The sequence below is a fragment of the Protopterus annectens genome, chromosome 16.part0, assembly GCF_019279795.1.
Source record: "Protopterus annectens isolate FY-2018-M chromosome 16.part0, PAN1.0, whole genome shotgun sequence".
NCBI classification, from domain to species: domain Eukaryota; kingdom Metazoa; phylum Chordata; order Ceratodontiformes; family Protopteridae; genus Protopterus; species Protopterus annectens.
Window position 1 is genome coordinate 877,562,973 of NC_056750.1, and position 25,849 is coordinate 877,588,821.

General features: G+C 44.3%; 1 protein-coding gene across 6 annotated transcripts in view; it reads left to right on the top strand.

Moving 5' to 3' along the window:
- Positions 1-25,849, top strand: part of ATXN2L (ataxin 2 like) — a 1,992,254-nt gene that overhangs the window by 1,875,083 nt on the left and 91,322 nt on the right. The gene's annotated exons all lie outside the window — the stretch shown is intronic.

Consider the following 25,849-nt stretch of genomic DNA (forward strand, 5'->3'; position numbering starts at 1 on the left):
CATTTAGCTGGAGAGATGAACACCTCTCTCTCTTCACTGTGTCTCAGTTAAATTAGGTACTGTTCACCTTTTATGGATAGTCTGAGTTAGTCTTCGTGGATCATAGGAAGTTACTAGAGTAATGGCTGTTACAAGCCTAGCCAGGTTCTACCTTTATTTTCACTATCAGTACCTAATGCCCGTGTCCAGGAGGGACACAGGTAGAACCCCTGACGTGAATTTATGGTTACTCATCCAGTCGTCCAGATTGCATTTGAAGAGGGCTAATAAGGTGCTCTGTTTGACATGAATTGCGGTCTGTTCCAAAGGTATGGTAAACTCTGGGAGACAAATCAGTCTCTCCAGCAGGTTCTATTAATGTCGAATAAAAGGGTAAGGTCTTTAAAGCGCGTAACCCATGTGACATTTGACTTGCAGGTATGCAGCTTTTCCAATAAAGCAGGGTCAGAGATTGCCTGTAAGTAGTCTGTATGAAACAGAATAAAGTGACAGTGATTTCAGACAATTCACGTAGGAGAGATGCGGAAGAATTTTCCTTGTGAGGAACCTTTGCGGTTTCTCTAATTGCTGCAGGTGCTTGGAAAAGTACATACCAAAAGGGGGGGGGGGTATTCGATTATTGACCTGATGAGGGAAGAGTACAGGGAGGTTGTAACTTCTTTTTTACTGAAGGTAATGCCCTTACTTATGAGATGAACAAATATACAATGCCCTTCTTACCAGACATGGTGATCAAAGATAAGTTTGCTCTCAGCCTGTGTGCCCAGGTCTCACAACTGAATCCAATAATTAGGGTGTTGCAATTGATGTGGTAGATAGCAGGAACATCACTCGTAGCAAAAGGGTTGATAATACATGTTTTTGCATTGAGTTTAAGGCCATGACTTTGGTATCAGTCATTTGTTTATGTAAGACCCTCTTGTAGGATGTTGACATCATTGGAATATTCTATAACTGGTCCCAGTTTGCAGTCATCAGCAAACGTTATTAGCCACAGGCCTTTATTATTTGTTTGTACTTCAGAGAAATAAATTCCAAACAGTAGAAGTCCCAGGACTTATCCCTGTGGAACACCACAGGGTTACAGGTGTGCTATTGGAGGTGGATTCCCCTATCTTGACTAATTGTGTTCTATCAGTAAGCCAGTTAGCGACCTTTCTAACGATATAAGGGTTGATACCTAGCTGGGTGAGTTTGTCAATGATGACTGAGTTGGGGATCGTGTCAAAAGCTTTGGCTAAGTCTAGGTAGGCCGTATGCACAGATTTCCCTTCGTCCAGGGCCTTGGTGACTGTCTCGAAGTCCACCAGGTTTAACAGGCATGATCTCCCATTTACAAATCTAAACCGAGTAGGGTCAAGTGTTTGGATATTAACTATATTTTGTATGATCAGTTGTTGATAAGGTCCATGATGATTTGCTCCATGGCCTTGCAGGAGAAAGGCTAGGTAAGACTGTTTATACCCAAGCTACCCTTGATGATGATCGTATTTCACTGTTGCAGTCATCACATTTGGGTTATCCCTGCCAGGGCTAGTAGATCTATAATTCTCAGGGTCAGTGGAAGCACCACCTTTGTGCAAGGAAGTAACTGTGACAGTTTTCCATTCAGCTGGGATGAAGCCGGTGCTTAGACTTAGAAATGAAAAGAGTACCCAAGTCCTGTATTCCATTTTCCTCTTAAGTAACGGGACAGCCTTCAAGGGTATTCTTTCTGTAATGGACTTCTGCTGAACTGGCACACTGTCCTTTCCTCTTTTACTATGGCTGGAAGCTTCTCTAGTGTCATTTCCTGAGCTGTAGCGCTTCATTTCAAGAAACGCTTGTTATGCATCCAGACAAGTCTTGTATGGCCCACCCCATAATAATAATAATAATAATATGATATGATATGATGATGATAATACTTTGAGGATACACAAGTTAAACCATAGTGAGCTCTTGCTGTATAATTTATTGCTGGTATAAACTTATTCTGTTTTTGCTTGTAACCAGTAAATAGTTATAGGGAAAAAAAAGCAGGTCTTTAATAGGTAAAGTAAATAAAATTTAGCACTTTTGTCCTCATGTTCAATTTAGGACTTCATCAGAACTTGCAATACTTAACCTTAAATTGATGAAATAATGTTCAAGGTGTCATGACCCAAATCAACCTATTGACATCCATATATATCAAAAGGACATACATTTGTAAATAATACCTGTAAAATAAAATGTCAGTAAAATATCATCATTTAAAAAAAAATCCTTTAAGAAAGAATGGTCTTTAAAAATTAGTAGATAAGCCAACAACATTAGCAAAACAAAAATTCTAAAATAGACTAGCGTCAAAAATATAATAAAAGTGTAGTTAAATAAAATAGTTACTTTACAATTTAGCTGCTCTAAGGTGAAGTGTACAGTTTTATTGATATATGTTCATTAATGCCTGACTCTTGGGTGACATGTTGCCAATACAGCTTCCTGTACTCCAGATGATTTTCCCAGGACCCACTACATTCATTCCTGTCTGCCTTTTTCAGCACAAAAAAAAAACAATTTTTTTAAAAATTGACTCTCATATTTTGAGTGCTTATATAGGATGCTGTCACTTGTTTTAATTGCATGAAGTGCTGTTTGTCTTCCCAACGTAATATGCCAGGCATGCAATCCCACAGTTGTATCTCACTCTACATAAAGTTACTTTTGGGTAAGAAATCACAGTAGTGTTTAACTGTATGCAAAGAATAGATATTGGGAGCATGCTTCACTTCGAACATGCCCTTATGTTTGCTTCCACCATGTTGAGGATGATTGTAACATTTCTCCAAGTAACCATTTGTATTTTCATTTCTTTTAATTACAAAAGCTGATGTGTCGCCCATCTTTTATAACAACCCTGCAGATCCAAACACACCATTCCAGATGTCTTTCCATTTTACTGTTGCAGTATTCCTTACAGTGGTTCTGAGTAAGAAGAGATTTCCTTTGGGGACAATTTCATGAATGATGGAATTTAAGTGGAATTGTGCCCAGGTTTCTGAGGCTCAGAAAAGGTATTACGAGCTTCTTCAAATGGACTCTCCTAGACCTTCTACTGTTCTTCCTGTTTTGGCTACCTTGTTGGATGCCTTTTCTACTGCATCTCTGGCTCCAGACTCCCAGTCCCTTGCCCCCAAAAAAACTGAAGTTTTACAGGGTGCCTGATTGCAAATTTCTGTGTAAATGTCCTTCTGCAGACCCCTCTGTGGTGACTGTGGCATCTGACAAGCCATCTGAGTTGCTGCCTTCTACGAAGTTATTTCCTTCTGATAAGAACAACAGAACTATAGAAAGGCTAGGTAAGACTGTTTATACCCAAGTTACCCTTGATGGTGATCGTATTTCACTGTTGCAGTCATCACATTTGGGTTATCCCCGGCCGGAATACCAGAGGCTTAGTATTTCTGCGTCGGTTGCTGTCGTTTCAGGACTGATATCAGGTCGTCAGTAGTATAAAGTAAGGCAGCCGACACCATTACATCAGTCTTTCTTGCCGAGGAGCCTGAAGCGGAAGCAGTTTGCACGAGTGCCGGTCAACCGCTACCCGAGTTTCGTCTTCCGAATTGAAGCTGAAGTATTCTAAAGCTAAGTACCCCTTTGGGGATCCTTTTTTCTTGCACTAACCAAGGTCAGAAAAAGTTAACAATTGTCTCTCCTGTGGAAAGCAAATACCACACCGAGACTTTCATTCTTACTGTGTCACTTGCTTAGGCCCAGATCACGACATCTCTCACTGTCGCTTTTGTGCTTTGTTTAATGCCAGAACTATAAGTCGTCAGGCCCTTATTGTAGCCAGAAATTTTCGCTTACAGTCCTCTAATTCCAATATGGCTTCGGTAAGCCATCCGACAGCAGATCTTCTGAAAATACGTAAGGATAAAGATAGAGACCGCACAGGTCCAAACCTACCGACACTTCCCTTAAGCTAGTCATCAGTTCTCTGGTCCTCAGTGAGGCGCTTTCGCAGCCCCTGATGCCCGCTTCTGTGGATTTGCAGGCTGCTACAGAGACCCTTTCAGAGTTCGGTATGCCGCAAAACTCTTCTTCGACTAAGGATCCTGCGGTTGTCTACCTTGTATGGGTTCAGAGCCGCTGAGCAGGCACCAGCTTCCGAGAAAGTACTTTGCACTACTGTTTCTCGACACAAACTGACAACTTATTTCGTGTCTAACGTTCTTTCAAAAACTACTGAGTTTCTAAGGCCCAGGGTATGAACCACACCTAAGAAACCGACGACCCAATCTCAAACATCTGCTTCCTTGCCTCAGTCTCAAATGCTTAAAATGGTGGAAGACCTTATCATGCTGATCAGGGGAAGCTAAGCTACCCCTTCCAAAAGAAAAAGAGATCTGTCCCTAGTAGTTTTGTCTGAGCAGGAGTCTGATGACTCTGATGCATCTGAATATGAAGACATGCAACCCTTCTCTGCTTATGAGTATTATGTTGCAGAGGATTACATTCTTTCAGCCTCTCCACCCGAGGACTTTTCCTTTGGGGAAACGCTTCATACCTTAAGGGAGCATTTCCAATGGGAATGTCAGGACTACCCTCAGTCTAAAAAGAAACTTCGAGAATTCTTAGATCTTCCACAGCACAGACCCCTGGCCATTCCCCCAGTCCTGGCTGTTGTGGAAGATGTTTTCCTGGAATCCAGCTTGACTCCTGACACCGTCCCTTCTGCACCCAGAAAACAAGACAGGTACTACAGAGTCCCTGATTCGCACAAATTTCTTTTCAAAAATCCTACTGCTGACCCTGAGGTGATTTCTCAAGGGCCTAAAGGAATTAAAGCAACCTCTGCTAAGAATCCTACCCCCTCAGATAGGGATTCCCGAGCACTAGACAGATGGGGTAAAAAGTATACCCCTCTGCTACTCATGCTATGAGAACACTAAATTGCCAGTTCCATATGCTAAAATTTCAGGAACATACCATAGAACTCCTCAAATACTGCGGTGGTGGTGCTGCAGTAGCGTTGTCGCCTCACAACTAGACGTTGTCCTGTTCGATTCTCAGCTAGACCGTCTTCTGTGTGGAGACGTGCGTGAATGGGTGTACCTTCATTGAAGGTTGTGCATCAGGGATGGCAACTCGGCACGTAAAAATCTACTGCCAATCATTAGCCGACCGGAGTTCCGCTGTGGCGACCCCTAACCGGGAAAAGCCGAAAGACACAAACAAACCATAGAACTCCTCAAACAAAAAGTGTCTTCCTTTCCTGCTTGTGCAGAATCTAAAGAGTTACAAGAGTTAATGCATTCTGCAAGTCAAGTGACTAAGCACACCTTACACTGTGGTTGTGGCACCCTTGAAGCTTCTTGCAGAGCAGCAGTCACAGGTTCTGTCCTTTAGAAGGCATGCATAGCTTAAGGAACAGCCCTTGCCAGACCATATTAAATCTAAATTATTGGATGCACCCTTGCACAAAGACAACTTATTTGGCACTAAGGCAGAGGATGTCTTATAAAGATGGAAGAAAAAGCTAAATCTATGCAGACAGTTAAGGATTTCCTACAGGTCCAGCCACCCAGGTTCAGCAAGCATTGCCCCTCCAAGCACTAGTCCTTTCCTGCTCCCACCAGGTCATTTCAGCACAGACCCCAGGGAAGCAGACCCCCAGACAGCAGCCACAGGGAATGCAGAGATCAAAGCAGTGGAGATCTTCCACTTCAAAACCAGGGAGTTCTAAGCCTCCGCCTCATGGTAAGAACGCACAATGACTCTCCTCTCCTCCCTCTGCCCACCTGCACTTACTCCTAGGAGGAAAACTCTCCTTTCACGCAAGCACCTGGGCCGCCATTACCAATGACTGCTGGGTCCTCAATATAGTGTCCCAGGGATGCAGAATTTCTTTCCACCCTCTTCCAACCCCAAAATGGTTCCCAAATCTACCTCCAAACCAGTGGGCAGAGGCGAAAAAGCAAGTCCTTTCCCTGCTCTCTATGAGGGCAATAGAGCACGTTCCTGCAGAACAGATAGGCCAAGGTTTATACTCCATACTTTTTCTGGTACTCAGAAAAGAGGGCACCTGGTGCCCCATCCTCGATCTATCCATTCTAAATACCTTCCTGGTGATACCAAAATTCAAAATGCTCACTTTCAGCAACTGCTACCCATGCTCTCCAAGGATGCTTGGCTAGCCACCCTAGATCTAAAAGAAGCCTACCTCCACATTCCTATCAGGGAATCATGCAGGAAATGTCTACGTTTCAGGGCAGGATCTCTGCACTTCCCTTTGGCTTATCTACTGCTCCCAATTTTCACAAAATGTCTGGCTCCTGCCATTGTCTTTTGCAGGCAAAGGAATATCCAAATTTACCCATACTCAGTCGACCTGATTAACAAAGTCTTGGGTCCTGCGTCGGTTGCTGTCCCTTCATCCATGATGTCAGGTTAAGGATATAAAACATGCAGCCGACCCCATTACATCAGTCTTTCTTGCCGTGCGGTGCCCGAAGCAGAAGCAGTTCGCAAGTGCCGGTCGACTGACTCCTGAAATTTTCGTTTTCGAGTTTCAGAACCAAAGTCTTCAACTTAAAGCTAAGTACCCCGTTGGGGAAACTTTTTCGTGCTTCTTACCGATGTCAGTAAAAGTTAATAATTGCATTACTTGTGGGAAGCAAATACCTCATAAGGATTTTCATTTGTACTGTATTCCTTGCCTAGGCCGTGATCACAACATGCCTTGCATGTATTACAGGGTACCTGATTCTCACACTTTCCACTTTAAAAATCCTACTGCGGATCCTGAGACCATTTAACAGGGACCCAAGGGCGTTAAGGCTACTGCTGCCAAAAATCCTACCCCCTCTGATAGAGATTCCAGGGCGCTGGATAGATGGGGTAAGAAGGTAACACTTCTGCAACCTTGGCCATTAGGGCCTTAAACTGCCAGTTTCATATGTTAAAGTATCAGCAGCATATTATTGGATTGCTTAAACAGAAAATTATGTTGATTCCTGACAAGGCTGAAAATAAAGACTTACAGGGTTTAATGCATTCTGCTGAACAATTTGGAAAACATTCTTTGCAATGGGGTTTTGATTCATTAGAGGCATCTTGCAGGGCTGCTGTCACTGGGTCTGTACTTAGAAGGCATGCTTGGCTTAAGGTGTTGAAGCTAAATTACTGGATGCTCCCGTAAGTCAAGACCGCCTATTTGGCAACAAAGCAGAAGTTGTACTTAAAAAGATGGAGGAGAAAGCTAAATCTATGCAAACTGTTAAATATTTCCTGCAAGTACAGCCTCCCAGATTTAGTAGGCATTGGCCCTCTAAGAATGAGTCCTTTCCTGCCTCTTCCAGGCCTTCTCAGTCCAAACCCAGAACCAGTAGAGCACCCAGGCTTCAGTCCCAATGTACTCACAGGCCTAAGCAGTGGGGAGCTCTCACTTCCAAAGCAGGGAGTAGTAAGACTCCCCCCATGGTAAACTGTCTCAATGACTTAACTTTAAACTTTCCAAGTCCTGCTCAGCTGACTGTTTCTTTAGGGGGAAGATTGCCCTGCATGCAGAAAATTGGGAACTCATTACCCAGGACAAATGGGTTTTAAATATAGTTTCCCAAGGATACAGATTCCACTTCCACTCCTTACCAACCACGAACGGTTGGCCAGACCTATCCCCAAATCTGTGGGCAGAGGCTCAAAAGCAATTTCTCTCTCTCTGAAGCATCAAGGCTATTCAACCTGTCCCAGAAGAAGAATGGGGGCAAGGTTTCTACTCAAGACTTTTCCTGGTACCCTGAAAAGACAATTCCTGGCTTCCAATCCTGGACCTGTCTATCATAAACACATTTTTGATAATCCCAAAATTCAAGATGCTAACTCTTCATCAGCTGCTTCCCATGCTAGGCAAAGATGCCTGGTTGGCAACACTGGATTTAAAGGAAGCCTACCTGCACATCCCAATAAGGGAATCTTGCAGAAGATACCTACGCTTCAGAGCAGGCTACATGCACTATCAGTTCTCCGCACTGCCCTTTGGCTTATCTACTGCACCCAGGGTATTCGCAAAGTGCCTAGCTCCAGTCATTGCATTTTACAGGCAAAGAAATATTCAAATATACCCATACCTGGACGATTGTCTAATTCAGGCAGAAAGCCAGGACATATACTATTAAATCATCTGGCATTTGTAAAGAAATTGCTAACATCTCTGGGGTGCACCATAAACGAAAAGAAATCACATCTTGTACCCTGCCAACAAATTGTATTCCTGGGAGCAAGCTTGGATACAACTTCCCAGATGGCCTACCTCACACCAGAGAAACAAGTTCATTTGACAGTCTACTTCAAACTACTGGCCACAAAGACCCAGCTATCTGCAAGGAAAATGCTGCAAGCCCTGGGGTTAATGGCCTCTTGCATTCTACTAATTCCATATGCAAGACTGCATATGAGGAAACTACAGTAGTATCTAAAAAGCCTATGGTGTCAACATTCTCAGGATCTAGAATCAATTATTTCTATCATACCTTGTCTACAGATAGAGTTCCTTTGGTGAGCAGAGGCCTGCCACCAAAACAAGGGACTGCCATTCACTCTACCCCTGCCACCCAAACCCTAACAGCAGACGCATCAGACTATGCATGGGGGGCTCACTTGGCAGGGCAGTGCATTCAGGGCAAATGGAACCCAAATCAAATGCACCTGCATATCAATCAAAAAGAAATGTTAGCTGTACACAATGTTTTTACAGCCTTCAAGGACCACATTCTTCCAGGACAGTTATTGGTAAAGACGGACAACACCACTGTTGTGTGGTACATAAACAGGCAGGGGGGAACCCACTCATACCCTCTCTGCAGACTAGCCATGGCTGTGTGGAACACAACCTTGAGCTACCAAGTGGACCTACAGGTTCAATTCCTGCCAGGAAAGCTAAATACACTCGCAGATGACCTAAGCAGAAATCTCATGGATCCACACGAGTGGAAACTGAAACCAAAGATATTCAACATGTTGAAAAACAAATGGTGGAGCCCAGAGATATAGACCTGTTTGCCTTCCCCCAGAACTACTAATTGGACAAATTCTGCACAAGGACTCCCCACAAACAAGCTTGGAAAGTGGATGCCCTGTCCTTCACCTGGGAAAACCTGTCAGTTTATGCCTTTCCCCCTCTGCCTCTCCTCTCCAAGGTACTGCTAAAGATCAAACTGGACAAACCAAGGACTATACTGATTGCACCAGACTGGCCACGCAAACACTGGTACCCCCTCTTGCGCAGTGTGTCACTGCTGGCACCATAGCACCTGCCTCAGACCCCTGCCCTGCTATCCAAGCAGGAGGGCCAAGATTCTGCACCCACAGCTTTAAACCCTGAACCTGGCAGCCTGGCCAATTACCTGATCTCTCCATTACCATCCCTCAGTAAGCAAGTGATGGATGTCATTCTGGAGGCAAGGAGGCCTAGTACTAGAAAATCCTATGCTGAAAAATGGAAAAGATTCTGTTCCTGGAGCCAAACTTGGGGGATGGGCACAGCAGCGCCCAATTTACCCCATATTCTTCAATACTTAACTGAGATGCTTCACAAGGGCCTTTTCTTTTCCTCCATCAAAATTCATGCCTCAGCCATTTCAGGTCATTACAAAACAGAACCACCCCTCTTCTCTCATCCACTGCTGAAGCAATTCCTCAGAAGGGCCAAAAACATAAGACCACCCAGGAGAGCCCCTACTCCAGCCTGGGACCTTAACTTTGTATTGGAAAAGCTCAGTCTACCTCCCTTTGAGCCAGCTGCAAACTCAGAGTTGAAGTTCCTTTCTTGGAAAACAGCCTTCCTTTTAGCCATCACTTCAGCAAGAAGGGTGTCTGAATTACAGGCCCTCATGGCAGTGGAGTCTTTCATCATCTTTCTTGCTGACAGGATGTCCCTCGGGACCACTCCCTCCTTCATGCCCAAGGTGGTATCCCGTGTGGCCCTTAATCAGTCCATTCATTTGCCAACCTTCTTTTGTAATCCACAGAACAAGGGGGAACGAATACTGCACTCATTGGATGTGCACAGACCACTTCGATTTTACTTGGGCAGGACTAAGAGACTCAGGAAATCTGAACAGCTGCTGGTTGCATTTGCTACAGGGGCAGAGGGAAAGGCCATTTCAAAGCAAACCATTTCTAAGTGGATAGACCATTGCATTCATTTATGCTATAAGCACCATGGAAAACCTACCCCACAGGGGATGAGACCACATTCAACCAGGGCTGCATTTACCTCTACAGCCTTTCTCAGAGGTGTCCCTACCAGGGACATCCCAGAAGCTGCTACCTGGAGTTCTGTACATACCTTCACCAAGCATTACCATTTGCCAATTTTTTCTAAATCCAGAGCTGGCTTTGCCTCTGCAGTCTTGCAGGGCCTTAAAGCTGGTCCTATAATGCTATCTTAATTACCTCCTCCTATCCTTAGCTTTGGGAATCTACCCAAATGTGATGACTGCAACAGTGAAACACGAAGAACATAGTACAATTGTGTACACTTACCATAAATGTAGATGTTCGAGTGTATTCACTGTTGCAGTCCTGGTTACCCTCCTGCCAGCCCCCCAGTCTTCTATTGACTATATCTCTATTCTTGTTTACTATGCTTAAAGCTTTTTGATGTATTTGCTTTTTTGTTGTAGGTGTAACCTTGTACATAATTGCTTCCCATTATGGGGGCACTTGACATCTGGGGCAAGAAAAACTGATGTAATGGCGTCGGCTGCATGCTTTATACCCCTGTCTACCTGACGTCATGGAAGATGAGACCACAACCAATGCAGGACCCAAGACTTTGATAATCAGGCTGAATGAGGGCTACTACAAGCAGATAACCCAAATGTGATGACTGCAACAGTGAATACACTCAAACATCTGCATTTATGGTAAGTGTACACAACTGTACTTTCTTGGTCCTCAGAAAAAAAGGCACTTGGAGGCCCATTCTGGATCTCTGTCACCTAAACGCCTTTCTGAAGGTCTCTTCATTTGAAATGTTGTCCCTTCAGACTTTGTTCCCTCTGTTGCTTCCTTATGCTTTTGTAGTGTTTCTGGATCTCAAGGATGCTGATCTTCACATCCCTATTTATCTCTTTTTCAGGAAGCTTTTACATTTCGCTGTTGATTCCTGGCATTTTCAGTGATCTGCTTTGCCCTTTGGCCTTTCTACTGCTCCAAGGGTATTCACCAAATGCTTCACTCCTGTGATGGATTTTTGCAGGCTAAGGGGGATACAGGTCTTTCCTCACTTAGATTATCTCCATTTTCTGGCATCCTCTCCAGAGATTCTACTGCAGTTTCTTCACTTTTCAGTTTCTCTTTTGCAAAGCCTGGGGTTCACTATAAATTTCCAAAAGTCTTTTCTGACTCCTTCACAGGATCATGTATTTCTGTGGTGCCGGATCCAGACTGTTCCAATGCTGGCACCCCTGCCTCCTTCCAAGGCATTAACTCTCATTTCCTTCTTTCAGTCCCTTCCTTCTCTAGCCTCAGTCACAGCCAGGGAGTTTCTGAGATCTCTGGGTTATATGGCCTCTGCCATTCCTATGCTCCCTTTTGCCAAACTCCACATGAGAACACTTTGTGGTTTCTAAGTGTGGGGTCATTTACTGCACTGTTCTAACTTGTTGATACTTGTGAACCTCTGCTTTCCTTAAAAAAAAAAAAAAAAAAAAATCTTGCTTTTTTCCCACTTTTCTGAGATTTAAAAAAAAGTTCAGTTACAGATTTGCTGTTCTGAACTGTTTGTAAGTTTCTTGGAGGCCATTGTTTGCTTGGGCTAAAGGGAAGGCTCTGTGTTCATCAGTGGCAGTGATAAACATTGAGCAGCCTGCCTGCCCCTGTGGGAGTGGTTACTGCCTTGAAACTAGTTTTATTGGCCATTTTGGGTCAATTCCAAACTCCTTGATCTCCCTCTCTTAAAACCCTCTTTTGCGCGGTTTTGCCCGTTTTTGGGGCAGCGCCACCTAATTGGGTTTAAACTATTCCTGGCTCCACAAAGTCTGATCTTCACTTTTTCCCTTATAACTGCTCTATCTCTCAAATTAAACACCATATTCTCATTCTAAGGCCCCCTCACTGGTCCAAATAAGTATTTATTTATTTATTTATTTATTTAAATTTGTTGACCGGGAGTGTCCGACTGGACGTGGGTCCATTTTCAGTGGAGGCCCGGGGAGAAAAGCTCCATAGTAAAATAAATGGACAGTAGTTACATTGGATTACATAGCGATTAACAATTTAACATAGAAATTACTTACAACATATTTACAGATGAAGAACATAGTACATCAGTAGACAACTAGAATCTTTATCAGTGAAGTACATAACAGGCATTAACAAATGTAACAATGAGAAGTTCCTGCTGTATAATAAGTACTAGGCTTATGAGTATCTGAGCTTGCTATCATCAAGGTAGTTAGTGGAGGTGAAAGAAAGGTAGTAGTTGGATGGGGTGGGTGATATTAGAGTGGGAGTTGCAAGGGCATAGCCAGCATGTTTTTAGGTGCGCTTTTAATAAAGTTTTGAAGTTGGTGCAAGATGGTACGGAGGTAATTGTGGGTGGGAGTGAGTTCCAAAATTTGGCTATGGCGCAAGAGAATAGTGCTTCACCAGCAGAGTTATTGGCTTTAGTGATCTGCAAGTGATTTTTCTTGCTGGATCTTAGTGGTCTGGTGGTGTGATAGGGTTGGAGTAGATTCTGGAGGGATGGGACATTTAGTGGATGGTTTACTAGTTTGTGGGCGAGTGAGAGTTGATACCATTGAAGGAGGTGAGGGAGTTCAAGCCAGCCCAGTTCAGCAAGTGAGAGACAGTGGTGCCTACGGTAGGATGCCCCTGTGGCGAATTTGGCGATTTTGTTGTAGCAGGTCTCTAGCTTGTTTAGATCACATTGCCTTAGGTTGGTATATACTGGAGAGGCATAAAGTAGGGTGGAGATAAGGTGGGAATTTGCTATTGAAATCTTTGCTGCTTTGGTGAGAAATTGTTTATTTCTGTATAATGCTCCTAGTTTTTTGTGGACTTTTTTATGGTCATGGATATGTGAATGTCAAATTTTAGTTTATTGTCTATTTCCACTCCTAGCAATTTGGTGTGTTCAGTTTGGTATATAGTGGTGTTGTCTTTTGCTGTGATGTTAAAGTGAGAGTTGTTTTGAGTATGTTTGGTGGGTTGGAAGATGAGTAGTTTAGTTTTGTTTGGGTTGAGTATTAATTGGGCATCGGATAACCATGTTTCAACAGAGGAAAAGGTTTCCTGTGTGACTTTTTGCAGTTTGGGTAGGGACTGGGCTGAGCAGATGATGGTTGATTCATCTGCGTAGTGGATAAGTGTGCCATGTTTGGTGGCAGAGGCTAGATTATTGGTGTAAACAGAGAAAAGTAGGGGTCCAAGGATGGATCCTTGGGGAACCCCTATGGAGACAGGTAGTTGGGGAGATAAGTCATTCTGCCATACAACGGATTGTTGGCGGTCAGACAGGTAACTCTGAAACCAGTTGGTGACTGATTGTGAGAAGGATAGGTTACTGAGGACAGAGATAAGTTGTTTGTGTGGGACCATGTCAAATGCTTTAGATAGGTCTAGGAAAGTAGCAGAGGAGAGATAGCCATTGTTTTTATGCTGAAGGATAGTGTTAGTAAAGGAGAGTAAGGCAGTGGTGGTGCTATGGTTTGGTCGGAAACCATGCTGAGTACTGGAAAGGAGGTTGTTAGTAAGGAGGTAGTGTGAGACCTGAGAGTGTATGCATCTCTCTAGTATTTTGGAGAGTGGAGAGAGAATAGCTATGGGGCGGTAATTGGTTAGTTCTGCAGAGGGTCCGCATTTGTGGAGGGGAATTATATGTGAGACTTTCCACAATGTGGGAATGTAACTTTCTGACAGAGATCGGTTAATCAAGATGGATACTGGGTAGGCCAGAGCATCAGCTGCGATTTGTAGGTATTCACTTGGGAGGTTGTCTGCTGCTAATTTGGTGGGTTTAAGTTTAGTTAAGAGTTTTTTTATGTTGGAGGTAGGTACAGGAGAAAGAGAGAAGGCAGTGGGGAGATTACTAGTTGAAGGTGTGGGTTGGAGGGGAGGGGGGTTGTGTTGTTTAGCTAGTGATAGTATGGTTTGGGTGAAGTGTGTGTTGAATGAGGTAGCAATATTTTCTGAGGAGTGAGGGATGTTAGGAGGAGGGGTACTGACTTTACTTGGGTGGAGGATTGAGTTTATGGAGGACCAGAATTGTTTGGGGCTGTGTTGTGAGGAGTCTAGGGCAGACAGGTAGTATTGGAATTTGTCCTGTTTTATTAGCTTTTTGACTCTGTTGCGTAGTTCTAGGAATGTTTGTCTAGCTGCGGGGGTTTTGGTTTTGCGCCAGTGCTCCCAGGCTTTATCCCTGTTTTTCATTTCTGACTTAGTGGTTTTCTGTAGCCATGGGGAGGGTTGTGCTTTGGTTCTGGAAAATCTTATGGGGGCATGGTAATTAAGGATGTTCAGGAAGGTAGTATTAAAAATTCAACTCGTCATCTAGACTGAGGTACTTTAGAGCATGCCAGTTACATTCTTAGAGGGATGAGATGAATGTGAGTGGGTTAAAGTTTATTTTTTTACGTATTTGACGATAGATGACAGGTTTAGCTTGGTACAGGTATTTTTGAGTAGGAATGTTGGGGAGTGATCACTGAGGCTATCTGATAAGCAGCCTGTTATATATGACTGGGGGTTCTTACTGACTAGTATCCAATCCAGGGTAGTGTGCTTGCTGGAGTTTTTATTTATCCTTGTTGGTGACTGGACTAGTTGGGTGAAGCCATGAAGGTGTACATGATGGGTTGGATTGTTGCCAGAACAGGATTGCCAGTCAATATTGAAATCACCTAAGATGATAGTTTCTTGGGGGAGATGGTGGGAAGACCAGCTGAGGAGGTTTTCTAGTGGAGGGATGTTTTGGCCAGGTGGGAAGTAGCATCCAATTATGTTGATGGTTTTGTTTTGGTTAATTTTGAGGTTGGTATATATTATTTCTTCATTGCCTATTTGAGGAGCTGATGATTTTAAGATCTGGATGTTTAGATGCTGTTTAAATATTATAGCTACACCACCTCCTTTTTTGTTTTGCCGGTCTACTCTTAGTATGCCGTAACCTGTAGGGAGTATTTGCTCACTGGTAATGTGAGGTTTTAGCCAGGTTTCTGTCAGGATGACAATATCTGGGGAGTATAAGTCAATGGTGGCATGGAGTTCATGGACTTTGTTGGATATACTTCTAATATTTAGGCTTAGTAGAAGGAAGGCACTTGGCTTTCTATTGGCTGTAATATGGGAGAAGTTGTGGTTTCTAGTCTGATTATGAGGATTGGGGTTGGAGGTGGTAGGGCCAGGGTTTGGGTGGATGTCTCCACTTAGGGCTAGTTTTGATATGCATGGAGATGATTAGTTTTCTCAGTTTTTGAATGTGTTTGTTTATAATGGAAACTTTATGATTGTGCTGTGTGGGTAATAGGTATGGTGGGAGGGTTACTATGTTAAGTTGTAGGGATGCTTTACGTTTGAGTAATATAGTTGGTAGACTATGTGGGGGGTGCATAGGGATGGTTCTTGAGCTGGTGGGAGGGGAGCTGAGTATGGGTGAGACATGGGTGATGGTGTGAGTAGTAGTACAGTGGTAGTGGTTAAGTGGGGGAATGATGGAGCTTTGGTAGGATGTAAGATATGCAAGGAGAGTGCATGCAGTGAGCAAAGGAAAGGTATGCTTGTACATGTCAGTTGAGGAGGTGTGAAAGTAGAGGGAATATGGAGGAGGTAGTGTTGGGTTAGCGCTGTGGTTGGCTATTGGAAAGATGGGAGGGGTTTGAGTGCAATAAAGGTGGGACCACTGGGGGCGGGAGGGAATAGGGGACAGGGTGGGGAGCGAAGCGGGTAGAGACCCTGTTAGGGTCTAGTATGAGGGGCTGGAAACAATCACAAAGCAAGACAAGTGTGTGTTAAGAAACAATCACAATTGACCAAGGACTGCTCTGAAACTGTAAGTCTTTTCTTAATTTCTCAGGTGGAAAAACAGGATAACCTTGTATCCGTAGGCTACTGTGGTCATAGTTTAAATTAACAAACACACAGTATTGATCAGTTATGGATACTATTTGCTAACAGAAGGGAATAAGAGAAAGTGGAAGATGTGTGTGGTGGGGGGCTGCTTACAGCCAAAGCACAGTGCTCTCCAGGGGAAAATGAAGATTGGCTCAAACAGGTAGACACATACTCAGTTAACTGTAGCTGTTTGCAGACAGTTCAGACCCGGACTGCGCTTCTCTTATAAGAATGTTAAAGGTGGTACCGCAGTTGAATACTTAAGAGTGGTGTTAGGTCTAGAAAAGAAGAGTACAGAGAGGAGTAAGCACTTTTGAGATGGTAAATATATATTATAAAGATTATAAAAAACACACTGAGCAAATAGCTACCACATGCAGCACAATGTCCTGAACCACTACTTAGTATATGCAGATACTGAGCCAATTGGAAGAACATTAGAAAACAAAAACCCTGACAGTGATGCAGCCACAGATAAAAATATAGCGAGCAGCAATCTGTCGTGGTTCTCTAATGTGATTCTGTCCACCAGTAACAGCACAAACTTATAGAAATAATTTAGACACTAGTATGAGCTGTCTACACACAACACAATTACATGAATAACATTAGTGAACAAGGTGCAGCTATGCAAATAGACCATACATACTATTATACTAAGAACAACTTGGTGCATACAAATGCTAGCATGCCATAGTAACATCCAATAATAAAGCATAAATCATATTAGATGTCTAACACAATTCAACATAAACATATACAGTTATAAAATGTCTAATACAATTCAACATAAATAGGCATTTACAGTTGTAAAACACTTACTGGAGAGACACTGAGCCTTCATGGGGCCTGTAGCAGAGTGGATTGTAGTTTTACAAATGGTGCCTGCCACAGGTAATATTTATTAACTCTGGGATTGTCTTAAGGTAATAAACAGGGAAGGGGAGGGGAGAACAAGGGTGTGAGCAGGCAGTTCTTTGTACTACTGCTAATGAGCCAAAGCAAGACAAGTATGTGTTAAGAAACAATCACAATTGACCAAGGACTGCTCTGAAACTGTAAGTCTTTTCTTAATTTCTCAGGTGGAAAAACAGGATAACCTTGTATCAGTAGGCTACTGTGGTCATAGTTTAAATTAACAAACACACAGTATTGATCAGTTATGGATACTATTTGCTAACAGAAGGGAATAAGAGAAAGTGGAAGATGTTTGTGGTGGTGTGGGGGGGGGGGCTGCTTACAGCCAAAGCACAGTGCTCTCCAGGGGAAAATGAAGATTGGCTCAAACAGGTAGACACATACTCAAAGTTAACTGTAGCTGTTTGTAGACAGTTCAGACCCGGACTGCGCTTCTCTTATAAGAATGTTAAAGGTGGTACCGTAATTGAATACTTAAGAGTGGTGTTAGGTTCAAAGTTAACTGTAGCTGTTTGCAGACAGTTCAGACCCGGACTGCGCTTCTCTTATAAGAATGTTAAAGGTGGTACCGCAGTTGAATACTTAAGAGTGGTGTTAGGTTCAAAGTTAACTGTAGCTGTTTGCAGACAGTTCAGACCCGGACTGCGCTTCTCTTTTAAGAATGTTAAAGGTGGTACTGCAGTTGAATACTTAAGAATGGTGTTAGGTTGGAGAGACACTGAGCCTTCATGGGGCCTGTAGCAGAGTGGATTGTAGTTTGAAGATTGAAGTAATCTTACAAGTTAGCACTACTTACTCTTATACTCTCTATGATTACCTTGTCCCCTATTGGTCCATTTTAATTCAGTTCCCTATATTACTCTAGCATGTCCAAAGGTCAGTCAATGGTTTCCTCTCCAGTCCAGCTGGTGAATCTGGGAATTTTGAGGCAATGTTACAACTGTCTCATATACACGGACAACCCTCTCCTCCTCCAAACAGGTTCAAATATATGTGAGAGATGCAACCATATAGCCAAACTGGAGGCTGAGCTCTCTCATCTCAAAACTGGTGTAACCAGTCAGGAGGAGAAGGTAACCTCACACAACACAATTCCAGTATCACATAGTCCCACCACAACAGCGAACCAAACACATAAAAACACGAAAACATACTCGGAGGCTCTAAATAAAAATCTACCTAAGCAACAGAGACCTCCAAAGCAGACATCCAAGCAAACGCTATCCCAAAACAAAACACGTACAACACATAGCACACAAAGTCAGTGTGCCAAGCAGTAACACGTACAACACATAGCACACAAAGTCAGTGTGCCAAGCAGTCACAGCCCTTAAGGCTGAATAACGCACCTGATACCCTTGTAATAGGTGACTCTATTGTCAGACACACTGATGTCCCGCTCACCAGGCTGAATAAAGAGAAGGTCACAGTGAGCTGCCTGTCGGGCGCTAGGATCCGCCACATAACGCAAGCACTCAGGTCACTCCAAAGCAAATACAAATATGACTCAGTCATTGTACATGCTGGCGTGTATGACCTGAGACGTACTTCCGTCGACTACATGAAAAGAGACATAGAGGAGCTCTCTGATCATGTAGCCCAGGCCGGTACGACCCTGACCTTGAGCAGCATCTTACCCTCACCTAGAATGATGCCACAATATAAAGACAAAATGATCGATTTTAACAATTGGCTAAAATGTTGGTGTCATTCAAAGGGGATCCAGTGTCTGTCAGCCTGGGATGACATGCTCAACAAGCCACGTTTCTTCGCTAGGGACGGCTTGCACCTGTCACCCCTGGGCTTTCGGATATTGGCAAAGGCTCTTGCCACCCCCATAGTGCCTTTTTTAGGCAAGGCTCAAAAGTCAAACCCACCTCCATAGACAGCACAAGGAACAAGAAACTAAGGGTAATGCTGCTAAACGCCAGAAGTCTTAACCTCAAGATTCATGCACTCGAAGCTCTCCTCAGTATGGAGAACATCGATATCTGTGCAGTGACAGAAACCTGGTTAAAGGCTCCAGAGAGCACCCCAGCACTACCAGGTTATACCTCATATCATGCTTTTCGGCCCCAGAACCCGGACCGAACCACAAAAGGAGGGGGAGTTTCCATATTTATCAAGGAGATCCACACCTCCAGGTTAGTGGCAGTGCACGAAGTATCGGAGACCATCCATGTGCAACTGACAGTGGGCAAGACTGCTTTTCAGTTTATAGCATCCTACAGACCACCCTCTCAAAGTCAGGAATCCCATTCGGCTTTCCTGAAAACATTGGAGAACACTAAGGTCTCTCCGAACACCATTATATTGAGCGACTTCAACTACCCATACATAGACTGGGAGCATTACTCAAGCCCCAGCACCTTAGCCCAAAGGTTCCTGGAATTTATAAATTCAAATGCTATGGAACAACTAGTCACCACTCCCACAAGAGGGGAAAACATACTAAACCTGATCATTACCAACATGGGGACTCTATGCTCCATACCAGAAGTATATCCCTCATTGGTAAGATCAGACAGTAAATTAATTTCAATGGATATCCACATCCCGACCCCACCCCCAGCCCAGAAAACCACAGTGAAAAACTTCTCAAAAGCGAACTTCACACTTCTCAAAACTGAAGTGGAATCCTTCAAGGCCCCAGGGCCAGTGGAAACTACGGCCCAAACTGCAGAATCCTATATAAACGCATTCTACGGACATCTCCAGGAATGCATGGATCATGCTATCCCAAACAAAACCAAGACCCAATCATCCAAAGGCAGGTGTCCAGTCTGGTGGACCCCAGCCATAAATAAACTGTACAACAGAAGGAGGAAGCTACTACATGATAGAGCAAAATCCCTAAAAGGGAAGGCATCTCTGATCAGTACTAGCAAAAATTACGATCCCTCATAAAATCCTCCAAGGCCAGCTTGAGAAAAAAATTGCACAGGACACCAAAGACAATCATAAGGCTTTTTCAGTTATGTTAGGAACCTGGGATGCAACTCCCAGACTTGTTCTGAGTTGATTCTAAATGACAAAAAATACACTGAACCCACAGACATCGCCAATATCCTGGCAGACAGGTTCAGTGCAAACTCTCACCCCCAAAAACGCAAGTATCTATCCCGGCAGAGTGCAGCCTCCCAAACATCTCTGATGCTCAGGTGAAGGCCGCCCTCTCCAAAGCAAAAAACACTGCTTCCATGGGACCAGATGGCGTCCCGGGTTGCATCCTACATGAACTCCAAGAAGAACTAATCCCTCAAGTAAAACTGCTGTACAATCTCAGCCTCACTACAGGATATGTGCCCAAAAAATGGCATACAACAACAGTGGTCCCACTCCACAAAGGTGGCGCCTCTGCGGACCCTGGAAACTATCGCCCCATAAGCCTGACTAGCCTAGTCTGCAAGGCTATGGAGAGGATCATCATGGAACTCCTAAACAAAGACATTGGGGACCTACAGACACTAGATCCTACCCAATTTGGCTTCAAGGGCAGATCCTGCCTTTTGAACCTGGTCGACTTCTTCGAAACAGTCACCAAGGCCATAGATGAAGGGAAGGTAGTCCACACAGCCTATCTGGACCTCACAAAGGCATTTGAGACAGTACCCCACTCGGGCATCATAGATAAGCTATCCAGCCTAAATATAAACCCCTATGTCACAAGATGGGTCACAAACTGGCTCAAAGACAGAACCCACAGAGTCAGAGTTGCTGGAGCCATGTCAGACTCGAAACCGGTCACAAGTGGCATCCCACAAGGTTCTGTTCTGGGACCTCTCTTGTTCGGTATTTACTTTTCTGAGGTACAGGCCAACGTGGGAGGACTATGGCTCACCAAGTTCGCAGATGACTGCAAACTGGGCGCCATAATCGACTCTCCAGCTGACGCAAACATCCTTCAAAAAGGTCTCGCAGAGACGGATAACTGGTGCCAGAGCCATGGTCTAAAGCTAAATGCCAAAAAGTGTATAGTCATACCCTTTGGCAAAAACAATGTGCCCACAAATTACCACATAGGTGGTAACCCATTAAGTACAGAGAAAGTAATTAGGGATCTGGGGACCCAAGTTGATAGCAATCTCTCCTTTGACAACCACATTGCCAAAGTGGTTAGAAAGACTTCTACATAGCCCACCTCATCATGAAAGGATTCACATCTAGATCAAGAGAGGTAATCATGCCCCTTTATTCATCCCTCATCAGGCCCATCATAGAATACAATACCCCCTTTGGGATGTACTTTACCCGACACGTGCAGCATTTAGAAAGACCCCAAAAGTACCTCACCAGGAGGATCAAGGGACTCAAACAGATGCTATATGCTGCTCGGTTAAAAAAAAAAAAAACTCCAGCTCTACTCAGTTGCATACCGCCTACTTCGAGGCGATCTATGCCTGACATATAAAGCTATGTCCAACCCAGAATTAATGGACATGCTCCACCTCAGTAAATCTAAATCCCTTAGAGTCGCGCGCTTGAGGGACTTGAACCTCAGCACAGAAATAAATAGAACATGCTGGAGTGACAGATTCATAACCCAGAGGCTCCCTTCGCTCTGGAATAGAATTCCAATTCATGTTAGGCAGAGCACCTCACTGACTCTCTTCAAGAAGAATCTTGATGAGTGGATGGGGGATCGTAGGTTTGTCCCGGGGATTACTTCCATGTCACTATTAGACAGAGGCACAGTAAACTAAACTTTAAAAAGGGCACAGTATACTCAAATCAAGGGGTGGCGTAAGCCAAACACTATAGGGCTAGGCTTATAAATGCCCCAGGGCAGATAGCCTAGTATGAACCTAAGGTCAGTTTGGGTTCAGCATTCTCATCTCCTTGACTTCATAGTTTCTCTTCTTGCATGCCTCAAGATGGAATTTCAGTGGTGGACTCTGCATTTGGCTCTCAATCCAGGGCATCCCATTCAACCTCCCATGATCTGTTCACAGACACTTCAGACTTGGGATGGGGGAGTATTCTTTGGATCTCAAAAGGTGCAGGGTCATTGGTGTCCTCAACAAAGGAAAGACCACATCACTGCCAAAAAGATGAAAGCTGTTGTGCCGGCTCTTCAAGCATTTCACCCTCTGTTCTCTCCAGGGCCTCTCATAGTGTTTATAGGCAATACCACAGTGATGTGGCATGTCAGCAAGCAAGGGGGTGAGGTCTTGTCTCCCAACTCCTGTGGTGGTTGGCACTTCTGGTGTGGAAACTAGCTATCCAGTATCATGTGACACATCAGGCAGTTTATATTCCATCAGGTCAGAACACTGTGGCAGACTGTCTGATCAGGTCCATCACACAACCATAAGTGGATGCTTCACAGGGATGCCTTTCTGGAGATTGTCCACCTGCAGGGTACTCCTCAAGTGGATTTTTTTTACCTCCCCTCTGAACAGGCAACTTCCTCTTTTTTGTGCCAGAGTCCCAGGTCCTCTGGTCTGGTAGGTGGATGCTTTTTCTCTTTCCTGCAAGGGGATGATGTTCATCGTGCATACAGCTGCAGTAATCATAGATGGGCTTTCTGCCGTCAGGCGGTCCCTCGTTCGGCCGAATTCCAAAGTCTTGGTCCGGCGTCGGTTGTCGTCGCTTTCTCTTCTGACGTCAGTGAGGCCAGAGTATATAAGACACAGCCGACGCCATGTTCTTCAGTCTTTTTTGCCGTGCGGTGCCCGAAGCAGAAGCAGTTCGCAAGTGCGGTCGGCCAGCTCCTGAATTACGAAAATTTTGGAAACCGAAGTCTTCATTAAAGCTAAGTACCCTGTTGGGGAAACTTTTCTTGCCTCAGACCGATGTCAGAAAAAGTTAATAATTGTATTTCTTGTGGGAAGCAAATACCGCATAAGGATTTCCATTCCCTCTGCATACCTTGTTTAGGCCCAGGCCACAATGTCTCGGGCTGTCGCTTTTGCGCTACCTTCAATAAACGCACTATTAAGCGTCGGGCGGAGTTCGCCCAACACTATTTTGGTAAAGCTTTTGATTCTAAAATGTCGTCAGACACTCCGACTACCGTTTTGTCCAAAAAACGCAAGGAAAAGGACCGACGCGCGAGGCCCACGGTCCCCGCCGACACCACGCCAAAACAGGCTACACGTGGTCCAGTTCTCAGCGAGACGCCTTTGCAGTCCCTGACTACCGACGACACTCCTTTGGCGGTGTCCTCTGTACCCGAGACCGCTGGGACCTCGGCCCTTTCCCAGACTACAACCACTGAAGCCTTTGCTAATGTTGAGCCTACTAATGTGGACAGGTCCACCTCCACCCATGGTGTCTTTAGACCCTCATCTTCTTTTTCTATTAAGGCCTTTACTAAATCCAAAGCAGCCAGGCACCCCAAGAGGCCTGTTGCACAGGGCCTATCTCCAGGTCCCATGCCTAAAAAACAGATGCTTAAAATGGCTGAGGATTTAATTACTCTTATCAGAGGTTCTCAACCCCCTCCAGACAAGAGACCCAGAGTGGAGGAAGATTCTCCCTCTTCTGATCAGGGATCCATTTTATCAGAACATTCTGATGGAGGAACACTCTTACTCCCCTTTTGAGGATTCGGATGCAGAACAGTCCATCCCTTCTGTATCTCCTCCTGAGGATTTTTCCTTTGGGGAAACCTTGCACACCTTGAGGGAACACTTCCATTGGGAAGGCCAAGACTTTTCAGATTCCAAGAAAAGGCTTAGGGAATTTCTTTTGTTACCTCAACACAGACCTCTGGCGATACCCCCTGTTTTGGACATACTTGATGATGTTTATTCGGAGGCTTGCCTTAACCCGGATTCTCTGCCTCCTGCACCAGTCAAACCTGATAGGTATTACAGAGTACCCAACTCTCACCAATTTCTCTTCAAAAGCCATAATGCTGACCCTGAAACCATTTCACAAGGCCCCAAGGGATTGAAGGCCTCCACTGCCAAGAATCCACTTCCTGCAGAAAGGGAGTCAAGATCTTTAGAAATGTGGGGTAAAAAGGTATATACCTCGGCCACCCTAGCCATGAGGGCCTTAAATTGTCAGTTTCATATGCTTAAATGTCAACAGTTCCTGTTATCACAATTAAGGAATAAAATGTCTCAACCTGAACAACCAGATTTAAAGGAGTTACAGGATATGATGCATAGTGCAGAGCAAGTGGGTAAACACACTTTACAATGTGGTTATAATGCCCTAGAGGCTTCAAGTAGAGCGGCTGCTACAGGATCAGTCATTCGCAGACATGCCTGGCTTAGAGAACAAAACTTGCCTGATCATGTCAAAGCTAAACTTCTAGATGCTCCTTTACAAAAGGATGTGCTGTTTGGTGCTGAGGAGATACTACGGAAAATTGAAGAAAAAGCCAAATCTATGCAAACTGTCAAAGCCTTTTTACAGGTCCAACCACCACATTTTAGCAGAAATTGGCCTTCAAAAAACTGGTCCTTTCCAGCCACTGACAAGCCCCAAAGAGGTAGATACAGACGCACAAGGGGCAGAGGGCAATCACAAGGATCATATAGAGGACGACAATGGCAAACTCCAGCACCAAGAGGTGGCGAGGACAGTGCACAACAATACAGGAAGCAAACCCAATGACTCCCTCATTTCCATGCCAAGCACGTCTCAGCTGGCAGCACCTTTGGGAGGAAAGCTAGCATTATTTGCAGCCAATTGGCATATTGTCACAACAGACAAATGGATCCTGGACATTATAAACAGAGGCTACAAATTTCATTTTCACACTCTTCCAAAAATGAGAGGCATGCCAAACCTGCCACAGAATCAAAGGGCAGAGGCACAACTACAAATTTCAAAGCTCATAAGCATGAGAGCTATTCAAGAGGTACCTACTCACGAACAAGGTCAAGGTTTTTATTCAAGACTTTTTCCTGGTACCAAGGAAAGGAACCGACTGGAGACCCATTTTGGACGTATCCATCCTAAACACATTTCTACTCGTACCAAAATTCAAGATGCTCACATTACAGCAACTTCTTCCCATGCTGGGCAAGGAGTTTTGGCTGGTAACATTGGACCTCAAGGAGGCATACCTGCATGTCCCAATCAGACAAAGCTGCAGAAGATACCTCAGATTTCTTGCAGGTTCAATCCACTATCAATTCTCTGCATTGCCCTTTGGCTTATCTACTGCGCCTAGAGTATTCACAAAGTGCCTGGCATCAGTGATTGCGTACTGCAGACTTCAAGGGATATAAATTTACCCTTATTTGGATGACTGCCTGATCCAAGCGGACAGCAAACACATACTTCTGGAACATCTGGCATATGTGACACGGTTATTGCATTCTCTGGGATACACAATCAACAAAGAGAAATCAAGGCTAACACCATCTCAGAAAATAACTTTCCTGGGTGCCAACTTGGACACAAACACCCAGATGGCCTATCTTACGCCAGAAAAACAGGGGCAACTATCTCATTAATTCAAAATACTAGCAAAAAGTACCAGGCTTACTGCAAGGAAAATCCTGCAGGCTCTGGGATTCATGGCATCTTGCATTCTTTTAATCCCATGTGCAAAGCTGCATATGAGGAAACTTCAATGGTACCTAAAAAAACCTATGGTCTCAACACAGTCAGAGTTTGGAAACAATAATACCAATAATCCCATGTTTGCAAAAGGAATTTCTATGGTGGGCCCAAGCATGTCAAGCAAACACAGGCCTCCCATTCTGCAAGCCTCAAGCAAAGCAAGTTATCACAACAGACGCCTCAGATTACGCCTGGGGGGGGTGCACATGACGGACAGGTGCATCCAGGGCAAATGGTCCCAAAAAGAAAAGCACCTTCACATCAATCAAAAAGAAATGCTAGCAGTAATAAATTCAATTACAGCTTTCAAGGACTTCCTGCA